The 14,029-nt window shown below is 32.9% G+C and overlaps 1 protein-coding gene and 1 non-coding gene across 4 annotated transcripts in view; one reads left to right on the forward strand and one right to left on the reverse strand.

Moving 5' to 3' along the window:
* The window catches only part of FBXW7 (F-box and WD repeat domain containing 7), a 231,238-nt gene that overhangs the window by 36,512 nt on the left and 180,697 nt on the right, over positions 1 to 14,029 (reverse strand). The window lies entirely within an intron of this gene.
* On the forward strand, positions 13,160 to 13,266 carry LOC119869461. Its single transcript, XR_005371020.1, has one exon. It is a non-coding gene; the product is annotated as a U6 spliceosomal RNA (small nuclear RNA).

Raw genomic sequence — 14,029 nt, forward strand, 5'->3', positions numbered from 1 at the left:
GAAGGTTTCCATCTTACTCTAAGACACAGTAGAAAAATGATACATAACAAATAATTAATGCTTTTGAGTAACTGGCCATATAAGCAAAAAGAGCAACCATGGCATCATTTTTCTAAAGCATAATTATGTTATACTTAGTTCTAAAAAGTCTATTGTATTAGAATTAATTGATATTATTATTGGTTCTTTTCATTATCTTGCTAACATTTTCTTTTAAGGAGGTTCCGTGCCCAGCATGGATCCCAACATAGAGCTTGAACTCACAACCCTGAGATCAAGACCTGAGCTGAGATCAAGAACCGAATGCTTAAGTGACTGAGCCACTTGGGCACCCCATCTAGATAACATTTAAAAATTTACTTCCATTTTATAATAGAAGAATATGTTTATATTCTTACGTCAGTGATTTTATTTATTATTATGACAACATTCATTACTCTGATATTATACTAGAAAAGCTACCTACACAATTAGCTGTCTTGCCCCAGCATAGAATTTAGATTAGAGACAGCTCAAATCTTCAACATCAAAGAAAGGAATGTCAAGCAAGCTGAGGCTGAAACAAACTTTGAACTCATGCTAACCCACTGTCATTAACTTTCTGGGATGTGAGTTCTTATTAAAAGGTTCACAACTGAAATTGGCTAGTTATAGCTTGTCCTATCACAGGTAATACAAATTAAAATAGTATATATGCCCAGAATCTACATTTTCCCTAATGCAAGTGGGTGGCAGTATTGATCAATAGCTACTTCCCACTCTATTCATTAATTAAGCATTTATTTACTATCTAGTATTTTTCAGGTACAGGATAGTATGTCATTAAGAAAACTTTTTCTTCCTCTATTGAAATTATGACACAGAACAAAAGTCATATGTGTATATGACTTTTAGAACTCACACTGAAAATAGTTGTTTTTTGAGAATATGTAAAATAAAACAAGGTGAGCCAGATTTAGTTTGAAATTACCATCCAAGTAAACAAATACTGAAATATTACTGATTAGAAAAATCACAAACACTATAATATATGTAACTTTAAAATAAAATTGTTTGGGGATGGAGGTAGTGCTTATAATAATAATATATAAAATCCTGACCTCAATAAATCAAAATACAAATCAAGCTATAGCTAAGACTGGTTTAAACAATTTTTAAGATAACTCTAATTGTAGGAGTGGAACTTTCATAAATTTTTCTTTTTTTTCAAGTTTAAAGTATTTATAACTCTATTTACAAAAATGCAGCCCATGAGGATTTGACACAAATAAATTGCAACATTAATTCAAGCAGTAAAAGTTTTTTTCATCCCTACTAATTGGGCCAAATTAGTTATCGGATAAATATAAGTGCATATGTACATATCTACCAGTATATAATAAATATACAAACATAAAGAGTTTGACAAAATAACACAAGCTGAGTTTTATTTATCCTAGCCACAGAACAATGAAGATGGGAATTGTGCTTGTTTGCTCTTCTGAAGTTCATATTGCTATAGAGCTATCAAACTTAATAGATATACCAAAACACTCTTTATAATACCTCTATACAGACAAGCAATACCTGTAACAATTTGACAAAGTTGGTAAGTCACTCTGGAGTTCATTCTGATTTATTCAGAAATCCACTAATCTTTACACTTCATGCTTCAAATCCAAAATAAACTATCAGTAAGCATCTTGAATTCATACGCAGAAGTTTCCTTTCAAAATTCTGTTATAAATTTTTTATAGCAATCCCTCCAATAAGGTAAGGAAAATATAAAAAATAATGTTGACCTCAAGAAAAATGAAGCAGCAACTATGACCCAGGAAAGAATTTAACATGGAAAAAGAATGAAATCAATTTTCCCTTAGTTTAAGGCCTGGACTCCTTCACTCTTCTACTTTATCTAGTTCTATATTTACTGCTGCTGGTTGTGATGTTCAAATATATTTACCTGATTTGAGAAAAATTTTCTATAGGTGCGGTATATCAATCTTATATTTTAGTACTAAAATAACCTTTCAAGGTTTGTTTAAAATTCTAGAATTAATTTCTTACATTGTTCATGACTTAAGTTTAGTCATGACCAAAAAGGCTAAAGGCTAAGAAGTAAAAAAGTGAATCAACAACAACAACAAAAAAAACATTAATAGCAGGAAGCCATATGTTTAGAACTAGAAGGGAACTTGGAAGTCATGTAATCTAATTCCCCTTCATTTGTGAAACGAACATGAGCTTTGGAATTGGAGAAACTTGAGTTTCAACACCAGCTTTGCCATTATTAGAGTGCAGCCTTGGTAGGGGTTATTTGACTTTATGAGTTCTGTTTTTTGTAATGGTAATTATCTTTTACTTTACCAACCTAAACCACAGAGTCATCACGAGGATCTAGTAGATGCCCAGGGTATAAAAGATGTCCTATAAAATAATAACTGTTACCAACAGGAGAGAAAGGTGATGTAGAGAATTAAATGTTAAAAAAAAAGAGAGAGAGAGAGAGAGAATTAAATGTTTTGCTCAGGGTTATACAGCTATATTAGAACCTTAATACCCTGGTCCCAAGTTTACTACTTTTAACTGATTTCTATTAGATAAGTGATAGCTCAAAATAAGCTATAAAAAAAAATAGTCAGACATTACTAAAGAAAAAAAAAGTGTCCTATTTTGCAAATAGCAATTATACATGCAAACTCTAAATCGTGATTATTCAGTTTGCAGAATAATTATCTGGGTCCATATGACTATGCTTCTGCTACATGTGGGAAATTTGAGGCAAAGACATGGTAGTGATTGGGGAAAAAGTGAAAGAAACTGAAAGATTTCGGTTAAAAGAAAACCATTAAGAAATAATCACCTATTTCCCAATATTTGCAAAATGCTACTAAAGACAAATTAGAACATTACAATAATAGCCTTTCACCCCCACCCCCAAGATACTTAAAATCCAGCTGGCAAGAAACTAGTAGAGTATCTATAGTGCCAAATTGGGTAGGATAGGGGGTCAGAAAATGAAGAAATCATTCAAATAGTCTGAGAAGATGTCATATAAAACAGTCTTGTTTCTAAGCTTAAAAGACAGAATTTTGGTAGATGTTGAGTAAAAAGGAAATTACTGTCTGTGGACCAAAGATATTCGTGGAACTACCACGGCCCTCAGCTTGAAGAATTAACAACATCTGTAAGACTTCTAGTAGTCATTGGTCTTATAAGGTTCGTTAGGGTGTAACCTATTTAGTAATATATCTCCTAATGCAAACATTTAATAATACTGTTAAAATATTCTTTAACTTACTAGTGATGGTTTCTTCAAAAGTACTTTCTGCCATGACTCATTCTCCCATTTTAGGGATAATATGTGTCTTTCTGTACAAGGAGAACTTTATTGTGTGGGTGTAAGGACTGTTGACTTTTTATTTAGTTATAAACACTGACTAATAAAGGGGTCCTTCTGTTTCAGCAGGCACTTACACCAGATCATACAGACAAGCAGCTTGTTCTCTTGAATACAGGGGGGAATGATGCACAAAGAAGAGATCTGATAAATATTCATTCACACCTTATAATCTCCCAAAAACTTGATGAAAAGACAATAAAAAACATAACTCAGGGCAGTAGGCTATATGATTCATTGACTTTCATCAATATGTGGGAAAAGGGCCTCTGGTATTCAAAAACGAATGACTTGCTTGGAAAATTAAGGTTTGTCTTGTTCTACTCCCACCTCTTTCTCCTGATTCCCTCCCCTTCCAACCCCCAGACTCAAGCCTCCTTTTAAGGAAAATTCTTCATTGTAGAAAATGTTAAAGTCAGAGAAACTGTTCATCATGTCCAGAACTAGGGGAAGGGCTACTGTAAAGTAGAAGGTACCTATGATTCAAACACATGATATAAAGAATATACATGCAAATATTTAAGTGTCTGTGTGCATGCATAGAGAAAAGCCTATGTAAATACATAAAAATGTTCACAATGGTCATCTAAGTGGCTTAATAAGAGCTTTTCCCTCTTTCATCTTACTTGTCAATAAACAAATTCACTTGCATAACCTTTTGAGCACTTACTATGTGCTAATATCTGTTCTAGGCTCTACGTATAAGGTAGCAAGCAATGCAGATGAGCTTTCTAATTTCATATAGTTTACATTTGGGGGGAGAGGGAAGACCCATAATAAGTAAACTAACACATGAATAAGACAATTTCATATAATGCTTAGTTCTAAGAGAGAAATAAAACAAGGTGCTATGAAAGAAGTAGGTACTAAGGGTAGTAGAGAAGTGTGGCTAATTTTGAATGGCATATTCCAGGAAACAACTTTTAAGTCAAACTGAGAGAGTAGAGCCTAGGATCAGCAAGAATAAGACCAGTCTGGCTAGGATGAAGTGACTGGTACAAGACGATGTCAGACAGGTAACCAAGGGCCAGATTATGTAGGATCTTGTAAGTCATGGTCAAGAGTTCAGATTTAATTCAAAGTGCAACATGAAGTCATTAGAGGATGTCTAGAATGAGAGTAAACATGACACAACTTTTGTATATAGATTTGCCTATAATCTTTATATTTACAAAAATGTATATAAAATTAAAGATTGCTCACAACAAAGTAATTCTCACTTGCTGAAATTAGAGATACAGAGAAAAGAATATATAACTGTATTTGAACTCTTTTCAACTCTTTCATGCAGCAATTACTCTTCCATTTCCATCATACTTACTCTCAAACTCAGCACCTATTCAAAAAGATTCCTAAACTTAGGAAAGAGAATTGGAATAGCAGGTAATAATTAATCTGTACCATGTGCCAAGCACTATTCTAAATCTTTATATCTAGTAACTCAATTCTATAGAATGGAGGAGTATCTATTGTGTCATATCTCTATTTCCTTGCTCTTCCACTTTCTATGTTCCAATTTTATCTTTACATTTGATAATTTATTCTTTTTGAGAAAAAGATGTTGGTCTCAGATCTCTGTAGATGGACAAGGCCTCTGTCAGCCTTATTTTAGCAAATGGTAAAAAGATATGGTTACCTTTAGTTATTCGAGACAAAGGGATTTTACCCAAGGTACACTTTTTACATCTCTGTGATCATAAAAAATTCTGGAACATAATCACAGAATCTCAAAGTTGGAAAAAAGCCTTCAACTAAAGCTTAGTATAGCCTTACACACAATCCTACTCAGGTATACCCTCATTAGCATGTAGTCATCTAAGATCTGCTTAATCTAAAATATGTATTATTCTCAACTCTGTAATCTTCTACTGGTTCGTTTCCCAATTCTGATAATTATGTCCAATTATAAAATTTGACTAGCAGATAAAGTCCAGATTCTCACTTATTGTAGTTTTTAAAATATAACATCTCTTCTCATCTCAGTCATCTTATGAATTTTCCAGAAGAATTCAAAATGAGAAGAGATAACTTTAACTGATCTTTTAAAACTCTAGTTATGAATAAACAAACAAACAAATAAATAAATAAATAATAAAACAAACTCTAGTTATGAATCAAAGCCAGTGGACTTGAACTTATTTCACTTATTCAAAAACACTTAAAATTAATAAGTGTTGGGTGCTAGGGCAGTAAGAAATATATATCACCCCAGGTTCTTACTCTAGAAAGTGTGCATCATGGTGATCTTTAATAAATTTTTTTTACTTAAAGTAGCTTGCCTACTCTTTAAGTATTTGTGTTTGATGTAGCTGTCAAGTAGGAAAGAACCTAGTAATCATGCCCCCACTACATTTAAAAAGGAGGATTCTAAAGATGCATTTTCGAAACATCAATTTACATTTTAAAGCAATTACTGTATATATAATTTAACAAACCACATTCTTTGCTTTGAAAGAATCAAGAATTATCTGACTAGCATAATGCCTACATGATCCCCTGGCTTTTCAGGAAATTCCAACAGACTATGAAGATTCAGTAAATAAAAGTAGAGTACAAAAAAAAATGCTATAAATAGATGGGTCATGAGTAGGGTTTGACATAATTTTGCCTGTCGTGGAAGTATTTTCAAAATAATTATTAATCTGAAAAGGTAACAAACTATAGTAGTTTTTTTATTTGCAGTGAACTATAAGAACAATGGTCAGAAGCACTTTGGCATCTTGGCAAAACTACTATAATAGAAATATTTTATTCATTTTCTTTATTAAAAAGCTCCTTCATATCTAAGAACATATTTGTCTATAAATACTCAAAGCCTCTAAATGTTTAAAAACTAACTTTGAAAGTATGCCACACTTGATACATGATTCTAAAGAGTTCTTTCTGCAGGACGGATATCATGAGTTTCCTTCCAGCTGTGTGAACTCATGGTATGTAATGATGGCACAATGACTAATAAACAAATGTGCATTACAATTTAAGATCTGCTCTGTGCACACAGCTGGTCTGTTGAAAACTGTTACATGGTGATTTGAGAACACTCTTGGAAAACTGAATCTTAAATTCTTTTTGAGTCAATACATGTTCAAACTTTTACAACATGAAAAAAAAATCCTATGAGGAACAACTTAAATCTAATACACATAAAGTCAAAGCTAGCAAAAAGATGTTGAACTATGGAATATTCTTAAAGTTGTAATATTTTGTTAGCCCTTGGGATAAAGACACATACACACACACAAACCCTTCTTCATTTTCAGCCCTTCCTTTAAAGTTATTCTATCAAGAGATAAAACAGCATATTAAGAACATATTTTTCAAGAGATGTTAAATGGAGACGTTAATCATCATGATCACAATGTAGGGAGTATATTAACATTAACTGGTATTTTAAAGATATCTTTATTCAACTAGCTTTTATTAGACAATTGCAAAAAACGGATTCTGTTAGACCAAGATGTAAGTTACTCTCCAATTCATTTCTTTCAAAGACTTTAACTTTGTGAAACGTACTATATTTGTTTTTCTATATAGGTAGCATAGAAAAAGGAAATTACTGTGAGAAAAACTTCTGGTGAGACTCTAACCCCAAATTCCACTGTAATATTATTAGTCTCACCCAAATGAATCCTGCTTCATATAAGGGTTCCCTGTTTTCTAAACGATGAAACAAGATGGGAAGAAAAAACTAAACAGTGACTCAAACATTTTATTTTGATAGATCTACATCTGCTACATTCAAGAAATATTTAGCCAGGGTTCTTGAAAGCCAGACACAAAGCAAAAAGTAGGCAAAATTGAGCAAGATATAATCTCTATCCTGGAAGAACTCCCAATTCAGGGGGGAAGGACAGTCAATAAAAAATTACAGATCAATATAATTGATAAATGGAATTGCTCAATTCATATGACAATGCATAGAGCTAGAAAGAGGAAGAGATACTTTCAAGAAACACAAGGCAATATTTTAAGCCTAAAGAAAGAAAAGGGAAAATAAACACTATACTTAATCTGATTTGAGTGTTCGTTTACTGCCCACCATCAAAAATACCGTGAACTAATTCAAGCTTGAATAATCAACTGTGGGCAGCCCCGGTGGCTTAGCGGTTTAGTGCTGCCTTCAGCCCAGGGCATGATCCTGGAGACCCAGGATCGAGTCCCATGTCAGGCTCCCTACACGAAGCCTGCTTCCCCCCTTACCCCCCCCCTTCTCTCTCTCTCTCTGTCCCTAATTAAAAAAAAAAATCTTTAAAAAGAATAAGCAACTTTTTTTTTTTTAAAGAAGTTCTCTTAAGAAAATTAAGTATACAGAGAACTTACAAGCACTCTTCAAGGTACTTATATAAATTCACTGAAGCTGTCTAATGACCCTATGAAGTACATGCTATTATTCCATTTTACAGATGAGGCGCAGAGAGTTTTGATAACCTCCCCAAGGGCATATAACTACTAAATAGGATGGCTAGGATTTGAACACAGACAAATCTTGGTCTCCAGTTTATAGAAAATGAAAATAAGGTTTCTACATACATAGCAAGTAGTATTGGTAGTTAAGAAATCTCTAGGATGTTTCCTGAGCTATTTCAGTATGCAAATGTGCGATGTGTAGATGAAATCTGTGTTAAGTCACAGAAGACACGAGAAAGAAGAGACAAAGTAGGTAGCTAATTGTATACTCTGATACACTTTACTTCTGGGAATTTACCAAGAGCAGCCTGACAAAGAATTAATTCACTACTGCAATGCCTCCTTGGTGAAGCCTTGTTCCTGTTATCTTTGACATTATATTGAGAGTAAAGCAGGCATCAGTAGGCATAGTGAAAGAAAATCTGATGAAAGGTGCTTACAATAATATATGGGTTTTGCTTCCTTTTCTAACTCCCCCCGCCCCGAACTATATCCTATCCTCTCTTTCATGCCGTATACTTTATATCTCTAAAACATGAAATAATGAAAAAAAAAAAAAGCTTAGAACAGAACACACCAAGTAACTCACTGGAAAGACCTTGTGAAAAGGTACTAGGTCTTTCTCCCTTACCCAAATGATCTGAAAACTACAGAAAACTGGCAAAAGTTATGTATCCCAACACTAAAGAAACTGTTTTAAATGCTGTTATTACGACCTCAAAACACTTAATGGGGAATTATGACTTCTACTTGACTTTAAATTTTTTAGTTTAATAAGACAGCCTAAAATATTTATTAACTAAGTAATAGTTGGGGGGGGGGTTCAGAGTATGTATACAACATATACTTCAATATGTGGTTATCACTTTGGTCCTGTTTCTTAATTTCATCACATAGATCTTTTTGGTTTGTTTGTTTGTTTGTTTGTTTGTTTTTTAAGATTTTATTTATTTATTCATGAGAGGCACAGAGAAAGCGAGAGGCAGAGACACAGGCAGAGGGAGAAGCAGGCTCCATGCAGGGAGCCCGACGTGGGACTCGATCCTGTGTCTCCAGGATTAGGCCCCAGGCTGAAGGCGGCGCTAAACCACTGAGCCACCCAGGCTGCCCCACACAGATCTTTTTGTAAGGGCCAATCTATCTTTTAAAAAATGTCAATTTCAGCCATGTGTAGTTATCACTCCCTAGGAGTAAATATTAGTGTTGATACATACCTCCATGATTCTATCCTACATTGTTTCAACTAATTATTTCTATTCTATCTGGGATACATAATTACAACCAATGTAGATTTAAATGGTTATTTAGGAGCTTTCACAATATGGTAGGAGAGGAAGACAAATGAAACAAAACAAGGCAAAAGCAAGACTGTGGTAAACACTGCAGTGTTAGGACAACGCATCCATCATGTTAAGTTTTGGGGCTAGTCCGGGGGTTCGGAGAAGACTCCTCTGAAGGAATGACTAAAGTGTGTTGTGGTGGGGGAAGGGCATCCCTATGGCTGCAGTGCCCAGAATACCAGTTCTACAGATAGTGCAAAATGAGGCTAGAGAAGTACACAAGACCTAGGTTATGCAAGATCTCATACAGGATTTTGGTCTTTGCTGTAGGAGTAATGAAAAGCTAATGCTGGACATGGTCACAGGAAGGGAATAATCAGATATGTCTCTTGAAAAATCATTCTAAATGTAATGTTAAAACCAGAATGGAAGTGAGAGTGGATGTGGAGAGACTGTCAGGAAGTTACTTCACCAGGCCAGGCAAGAGATAATAGTCGCTTAGACTAGCTAGGTGCAACAAAGACAGATGGAAGTGAACATTTAAGAGATGTTTAGGATACAAAACTGATAGGATTTGGTGACAGATCGATTAGTCATAAAGAGTAAAGGAGGAGGAATTATCAAGGATGACACCTAGGTTTCTTATGCAACTGGATGGGACATGAGAGAGGATACTGGACAAGAGTCGGTGTTTGCTTGTTTTTCTTTCCTGGGGGAGGGAGGGTGACAAACTACATGTTTGATCCTATGTGGTTTGAGATATCCAGGTGAGGATATGCTCCAACTAGCTCCAGAGCTCAGAACAAAGGTCTAGATTGGAGACGAAAATATGGGAACCATCCATGTATAGGTCATTTCAAATTCCCTTCTCAGGGCCACCTTCTCCCCATTCTAAAGCTGTTAATCACAGTGCTTGAACCAATGCCTTGTCACAGTGTAGACACATTAATTATTTGTCCATCTTTCCCCCATTTAACTGCAAATTCCATGAAAGCAGTGACCACTTCTATTTTGATTCTTTTACCTCATCTCCTCACATAGTCCTTATGCTTATCAGGGTATCAATAAATAATATTTACATGAGATAATGAACAACATAGCACTCACTTTAATCAATAATGACAGAATTACAGAAATAACTGGAAATTATTAATTTTCAGCATAATTTGAAAAACTCATAATTTTCAGTATAAGGAAAGGTAATATAGGTGAACAACACATTTTATATATTTATTATTTATTTAGTACTGTGTTATAAATAGTATTATTTATAGTATCTTATATATTTATATACATATATTTCCCCTTCAGGGAAGAGTATTAAAATTTTCTGGATATTTATCAGTTACACAATTAAAGCATAAACTAAACTGGAAGAAAATACATAGTTTGATATGCAACAAAATGCAATTATCTTTGCTATTAAAAGCCAACCTGGCTTAGGATTTCCTGTACCTTTAAAAATGCCCAACAGAATATAAACTTTTACTATTAAAAGGGATATACACACTTTTAACAACACTTAATGTACATCATTTCCCACAGATCTCAAAGTATTTTATTTATTCATTGGTATTAACACAACAGATAGCATTTTTGTATCTCCATTTTACTGACAAAGAAATCTTAAGCATGAAAGTTTTTCAGAGTTAACCAAAAGCATTAAAATATCACCTAAAAAAAAAACTTTGGCAATATATATTTTAATCTCTATGAACAAAATAACAGGCTAAGTGCCATTTCCATTAAAATTAAACTGAATACTGCATATTTTACATATAATTGGCTATCTTTATTTTGCTTTTTATCATGATCTCCCACTGAGACAGGATCTACCAAGAAACACTACAATTAATGAAAAAGATCAAAAGGAATAAGATCCTACTGAAATACTTTTTTTTTTAAAGCTACTGTTATTTCATTACTATTTCGTTTGGTTTTGTGAATATGAAAAGTTTACTGTAAGTAATAATTTTAACAAAAGATTCATTTTGGGATATAACATTCACTTCTAACTTTGAATGGAGATAGAACATAATTCATCTTAAACTTCAATGTAGTCAACAATATAAATAGGCATTTCTAAATCCTCTTTGGTTTTCATCTTCTAAGAAATATTTTAACATTTATATATTAAAGCTGAAGAATGTTATTACATTGCTCAAAGTATATATACTTCTGTATATAACCATAGTCTGGGAATTTTAAGTAATTATATTGAAAAGTACAAAATACAGTGCAAGACAATGACAGACAGTAGTGAACAGTATCAATGATTTTTAAATTACACTGAAGAGAAAATATTCTAAAATGAAAAAAGAAAAAACTGATAAAAATATTCTGGAAGAGGTTGTGGTTGGCCATTTATTACTTTTTTGTATTAGAGTTAATTAATATTCTAATAAGGTCTACAAAAAGCTGAACAACCTCTCAAGCTCTGAATTCATGGCACTGACCTTAGGACTTTTTCAGAATGATTTTTAATGCACTCTGTTATTAGTAAAACCTGTTCAAACACATGCCCCATCTGCCAGCACCCCATCTGCAAGAGAGCTTCTTATTCTTGTAGACAGTACAACTTCTGCTTGCTTCCTTCTCTTCTCTACATACCAGCTGTATGGTAATGAGTATGAGCAGCTGAAAATACTGCATGATAACAAAGCTAATATGAAAACGGCAGAACACTACTTCCCCTCAATGCAGCAGTTGCAGCATGAACACAGCAGATAAGCTACTATACAGAGGTGGGGTGGGTGAGAATTTCATTAATGTGTATGGGGGGGGTACTATATGGGGTTTCCACATAATTAAAAAATAAAGAGAACTAGCACACCAAAGAAAGATCTCAATTCTAAGCATTTTTGTTAAGACTTGTGAATCAATTCTTTAACGGTCTCAATTCTTATATAGTAATGATATTCCAGGGGCCATTTTGACAAGCTAGTTTTCAAAGATGTTAACAAGTATGTTCCACTTCCTAATTAACTTATTTTGGGGCCTCTAGGGAAAGAAGTGGAGTCAGAGCTTAAAATCATAATGAAAACTATTTGCTAGACATTTTAGCAGCTTACATGTAAATCGATAAACTGTTTTTAATTCATATACAGCCTTTTGTTTTAATTTAATGGTATTTGAAGCCAACATATTTATTCTAAACATCTGAGAAACTCCAAACAAAATACTAAGATAGACATGTTACCTTAATTTAGTAAGACATAATGGGGTTAATTTTTAAACATATGATAGTCACACTGAATGAATCTACATAACGAAAGTAGAACCAAATCACATTAATTTTTTACGTGCAGTAGCTTTCCATTTAGAGATTAACAGTCACTCAGGAAACTGTTTAAGAAAAATGACTATTCAAAATTGGTGCTATGCATTTTCTTTCACAATTTGAAGAAACTAAATGTGAAAAAAATATTCAAAACACTAACTTTAAAAGAAATAAGTACTATCATGTCAGGAGAATTAATTATAATTTTTACCAACATATCTAAAAAACTATTTTGTGGACCTCATAACAGTTATTAAAGTTTTTATTATATAATCATACTTTGTATAAGTTATTTCATTTTATTCTTACAACAACCCTATGAAGTAGGTACTTATATTATCTTCATTTAACTGATGAGGCTTATTAAGTGGTGAAGCTAAGAATATAATACCAAATTTAAATGACTATCATCTATGCTGTTAAGCACTCCACTATTCTGATATAAACTCCATAAGGGTGAGGACTGGAGTCTGTTTTCATTCACTGTGGTGGTAACTCCAAATGCCTAAAGCAGTTCTTGACTCACAGAAGTTACTGAATGAATAAATGGAAAAGAAAACTACTCAGTTGTTTTTAAGCGTAAATCAATTTAAATGGAAAAAAACCTATCAACTATCAACTTTGTAATAACCCTAATCATTTTGATACTGAAAAAAATACCTGAATCTTAAAAAAAGACTATTTAGTAATCTAAGTTTTGTTCAGTTGTCAGATTGAAAAATTACGACTTTACTTAAAAAATTCTCATAGTTAAACCTCTGTGTTTGAAAAGATTGATACAGAATGACTAAGAGTAAAATTGCACTAATATTAGTGGTCACTTTGGCAGCACATATACTAAAACTGGAACGATACAGAGAAGACTAGCATAGCCACTGCATAAGGATGACATGCAAATTCATGAAGCATTCTCTATGTTTTTTTAAAAAGGAGGAAAACTGCACTGATTTTAATTATTTTGCTATTTTTGCAAAGCCACTTACCTATCATTTTTATTGTCTAATGATAAAAGTGCACTTTTTTCTTGTTAAGTAGCTTAACATATTTCTTGACTTCAAATATAGATTAAGGCCATGAGCCTACATCATATAAAAGCTTTTGGATAATATACATAAGAACCTGAATTGAAAGAATAGTTTCAACTTAATGAAATAGTCCCATTCATCCTTTAAAAAGTAAGGCATATAGCTGCCTTTTTGCAAAGAAGAACGAACTTTTAACACTACTTACAGATTCAAAATCCCACAAATTCAGACAAGGTTTACAAAAACAGTACTATACTGCCCCTACATGTTCAAACTAGTAGTAACAATGACATTTGAAAATCTAAGGTGATAATGCAGAGATTTCTGTAGATTATTAGAAAAGCTGTTTAAGCTTAAATTGCTCCCAAGTGAACTCTATGAAATCACTCACACACAAAAATGTAATTAAATATAGGAATAACCCACAAGTTTCAATTTTCATTTCACCACTAGCAAGGAGAAAAAATTTAAGAAAATTGCATCCAACATTACATTTTTTCTCTCAAAATAGATTTCTCTATTATTTTATGAAATATCATATAATAATGATAAATAACTAGCCATGTGATTTTGGAATCAGTATTAATGTATTAATGTTTGAGAAATACTCCTAATTGCTTTTCCTCTAGACCCAAATAAATGTCAATAAAATTTATAA

Source organism: Canis lupus, chromosome 15, assembly GCF_011100685.1.
Source record: "Canis lupus familiaris isolate Mischka breed German Shepherd chromosome 15, alternate assembly UU_Cfam_GSD_1.0, whole genome shotgun sequence".
NCBI lineage: Eukaryota > Metazoa > Chordata > Mammalia > Carnivora > Canidae > Canis > Canis lupus.